The 4,754-nt window shown below is 41.4% G+C and overlaps 1 long non-coding RNA gene across 1 annotated transcript; it reads right to left on the minus strand.

The window, feature by feature from the left end:
* Positions 1-952: 952 nt before the first annotated feature.
* LOC120040138 lies at positions 953-4,090 on the minus strand. The gene is made up of 4 exons (XR_005475575.1): positions 4,041-4,090; positions 1,665-1,763; positions 1,257-1,309; positions 953-997 (listed from the first exon to the last, which is right to left on the minus strand). It is a non-coding gene; the product is annotated as an uncharacterized LOC120040138 (long non-coding RNA).
* Positions 4,091-4,754: the final 664 nt, after the last annotated feature.

Below are 4,754 nucleotides of genomic sequence, written 5' to 3' on the forward strand. Positions count from 1 at the left end.
AAAGTAAAATTAGCAAGTGCACGTCCTCTCCTCGCACGCCCGCAGACTGATTTTCAACTGTGACTCTTTGTACCAAAACTCCAAATTCTTCCTCGTTTTTGAAGAAAAGCCTGAAACCTTGAACAAAGACTGTTGACATCTAGTGGAAGCTATTGGAATTGCAATCTGGGAGCTGGAATTGCATAGGACCCATAGCTTTCCATTATAAGAGCCTGGGACCTAAAAAAAAAATAACTGGTTGGTTTTTGTTTGGATTTCCTCCTACCATATCAATTGTGTTATAGGATCATAAATTATTTTAACATTTCTACAAACTTCAAAGTGTTCCTATCCAATGCTACCAATTATATGCATATCCTTGCTTCTGGGCATGAGTAACAGGCAGTTTACTTTGGGCACGTCAGTCAGGAGGAAATTCAGAAAACTAGACCCTAGCCCTAAGAAGGGGGAGTGTTACCATAACAACAAGGCTCTGAACAGGAAACACTAATATTAAGAGAGAGAGAGAGAGAGAGAGAGAGAGAGAGAGAGAGAGAGAGAGAGAGAGGTCAGCGCATATAGTTAAAATATGTCTCTTGTGATTGGTCGCCAGTGTGTGTATGTATCTTGTGATTGGTTGCCATTGACTCAGGTGTCTCTGGGTTTGCTGATTGTGGAGTAGATGGGAGGAGCCTCAGAGGAGCTGTGTGGATGATTGACAGTAGAGTAGGCGGGGCTTTGACCAAAGTTCACAGTAGCATAGTCACATGATGAAGTGCCCACTTTAGCAATGGAAGCCGTGGCTTCATTGGGGCAGCTGCCCTCTTTAGTAATGGTGTCAGTGGCTTCGTTGGGGAATCTGGGGATCTTGTGGAAGTTGACGCTGGAGTAGTGGAGAGAGTCAGAGTGGCTTGTGGGTAAGTTGACGGTGGCATAGATGGTGGAGGTCGCAGCGTCTGAGTCTGACTGTTAGGGGGCGCTCCTTTATCTCTTCATAGTCACCATCACCATGACAACCCTGGAAAGGAAGAAGAGGAGGAAGAGGAGTAGGGAGAGGGAGAGGAGGAGGAGGAGGCAGAGTAGGGAGAGGGAGAGGAGGAGGAGGAGGAGGAGGAGATGTAGGAGAGAGATACAAGGAGAGAGAGATAGACAGAGAGCGAGAGAGAGAGAGAGAGGCAGAGGGGAGTAGAGGAAGAGGAGACAATAGTATGACTAATAAAACACAACTCATTGACATCTTTCAATCCAAAAATAATAATTATAATACAGACACTGACCCCTTCATTGATTCCTGTGTCTGGACTCACTCTGTGTGTTGAAGAGACATATCCTGTGGAACACAACACACACACATCACTCAGAGAGAGAGAGAGAGAGAGAGGAAGAGAGAGAAGAGCGTTTCACATCCCCAGAACCAGGCAGGTGTCAGACACTCCTCAGGGACCATTCATTCTCTTCTTCTCAACCAGGGCGCAATGATGATGTGGATATTATGCAAATGAATTTATCTGAAATAAAACTGAGATATTTGAAAAAAAGGAACAGACTCTCCTTTTATAGACCTGTGTGTGTGTGTGTGTGTGTGTGTGTGTGTGTGTGTGTGTGTGTGTGTGTGTGTGTGTGTGTGTGTGTGTGTGTGTGTGTGTGTGTGTGTGTGTGTGTGTGTGTGTGTGTGTGTTTCTCACCTGTGGCCTTGTTGTATTTCCATCTGTAGACTATGATCAGGCTGATCACCAGCAGTAACACTACCAGACTAACAGACACCATGACGACCACTGAGGTACCTGGAACACACACACACACACACACACACACACACACACACACACACACACACACACACACACACACACACACACACACACACACACACACACACACACACACACACACACACACACACACACACACAAACTGTTACGTAACAGATTAGACAAACCTACTGTTACACTATACTTGCTAAGTCTAGGGGTCGTGGCCTTGCATACTGTTCTGCAACTTGACTAGGTGTTCTGTAAACTGACGAGGTGTTCTGTAACCTGACTAGGTGTTCTGTAACCTGACTAGGTGTTCTGTACCTGACTAGGTGTTCTGTAACCTGACTAGGTGTTCTGTAACCTGACGAGGTGTTCTGTAACCTGACTAGGTGTTCTGTAACCTGACTAGGTGTTCTGTAACCTGACTAGGTGTTCTGTAACTGTTAGGAATTTTGTTAATAATAATTAAAACAATTTCTAGATTTAGATAAAACTATAACTAATTGAACTCTGCACGCCTAGTGAAAAGAGATCTGTGCTGTGGGTTATAAAATAAGCAGAAAGGGTCGTTAAACTATGGTTGAACTGACCCAACTTAGCCCTGAGATGTTTAGATTAAGTAGTGAGTAACTTTTTAGGTCTTCCATTATCTTGAGTTGTCTGCTAAAGTGGTAATAAATTATAGTGAGCCTTCAGGAGAATAGATTATATTGTGTGTCATGTGTGTGCGCTGGGAAGTTGGAATGAACTTTTGAACCTGTTTTCTATTAGTCAGGACGAGGAGATTTATTCTGTAACCTATGACGTCATATCTTGTATATAACCTGTTGTTTATGGTCAAATGGTAGCGTGCTCCGAGAATAAATACTATTATCTCATTTTAATACGACTGTATCCTGTCTATTTTATGTTAATAAGTATCTTACACATTCTTATAAATAGACAGATTGATTTAAATTAATGAGTACATTAGAGGAATTATTTAATTCCCTCAACAGTAACTTTACAAGGTGGTCTTTAACCTGACAAGGTGTTCTGTAATTTTACAAGGTGTTCTGTAACCTGACAAGGTGTTCTGTATTTTACAAGGTGGTCTTTAACCAGACAAGGTGTTCTGTAACTGACTAGGTGTTCTGTAACCTGACGAGGTGTTCTCTGTAACCTGACAAGGTGTTCTGTAACTTCACAATGTGTTCTGTAACCTGACAAGGTGTTCTGTAACCTGACGAGGTGTTCTGTAACCTGACAAGGTGTTCTGTAACTTCACAATGTGTCTGTAACCTGACAAGGTGTTCTGTAACTTCACAATGTGTTCTGTAACCTGACAAGGTGTTCTGTAACTACACAAGGTGTTCTGTAACTGTACAAGGTGTTCTGTAACCTGACTAGGTGTTCTGTAACTTTACTAGGTGTTCTGTAACCTGACTAGGTGTTCTGTAACTTTACAAGGTGTTCTGTAACCTGACATGGTGTTCTGTACCTTTACAAGGTGGTCTGTAACCTGACAAGGTGTTCTGTAACTTTGCAAGGTTGTCTGTAACCTGACAAGGTGTTCGTAACTTTACAAGGTGTTCTGTAACTTTACAAGGTGACACTGCATACAGACATGTCTATCACTAACCTACCCTCATATCATAACACTAACCTACCCTCATATCATAACACTAACCTACCCCTCATATCATAACACTACATACAGACATGTCTACCACTAACCTACCCTCATATCATAACACAACCTACCCTCATATCATAACACTAACCTACCCTCATATCATAACACTATACAACATGTCTAACACTAACCTACCCTCATATCATAACACTACATACAGACATGTCTACCATAAAACTACCTCATATCATAACACTAACCTACCCTCATATCATAACATACATACAGACATGTCTAACACTAACCTACCCTCAAATCATAACACTAACCTACCCCATATCATAACATACAGTCACGTCTACCACCTACATATCATAACATCATACAGACATGTCTACCACACTACCTCATATCATAACACTACATACAGACATGTCTACCACTAACCTACCCTCAAATCATAACACTAACTACCTCATATCATAACACTACATACAGTCACGTCTACCACTAACCTACCCTCATATCATAACACACCTTCCCTCATCATAACACTACTACCTCATATCATAACACTAACCTACCCTCATATCAAACAGTAACCTACCCTCATATCTAACACTACATACAGACATGTCTAACACTAACAAAAATGAGATTGTACATTCAAATTTGTAAATGTCGATTACCAAATCCGTTGAGTAATGGTGATGATGATGGTGATGATGGTGATGATGGTGATGATGATGGTGATGGTGATGATGATGGTGATGATGGTGATGATGGTGATGATGATGATGATGATGATGATGTGATGGTGATGGGGATGGTGATGATGATGATGATGGTGATGATGATGATTGTGAGATGAAGGTGGTTTGGCTGGAAGTGCTGCAGTTGTTGATTTTGTGATGATGGTGGTTGGTGCCACTGAAAACAATGGAAACAAGTGGGAAAATGTTTAAGCAAGGTGAGGAGAGGAGGGAGAGAGAGAGTGATGGAGATGAAGCGAGAGAGAGATGGAAGAAGAGAGTCACAGGGCGAGAGAGAGAAAGAGAGTAGTAGAGAAAGAGAGACAGAGAGAAATGGAGAGAGAAATAAATAGAGAAAGAGAGATATAGGGAAAGAGAGTAATAGAGAAGAGAGAGAAAGAGAGGAGAGAGAGAGTAATAGAGAGAGAGAGGGTAATAGAGAGTAATAGAGAGATAGAGATGATAGAGAGAATGCACTGAAAGAAAAAGCCCGCAGAGCATTGTATGTAATAAAAATGAAATTATTAATATCAACATTCCAATTAGAATTTGGACCAAAATATTTGATACTATAATCTTACCAATAGCTCTTTACGGAAGTGAGGTTTGGGGACCACTCAATATCCTGGACTTTAAAATGTTTGACAAACA

The sequence above is a fragment of the Salvelinus namaycush genome, unplaced genomic scaffold (genome assembly GCF_016432855.1).
Source record: "Salvelinus namaycush isolate Seneca unplaced genomic scaffold, SaNama_1.0 Scaffold3275, whole genome shotgun sequence".
Classification (NCBI taxonomy): domain Eukaryota; kingdom Metazoa; phylum Chordata; class Actinopteri; order Salmoniformes; family Salmonidae; genus Salvelinus; species Salvelinus namaycush.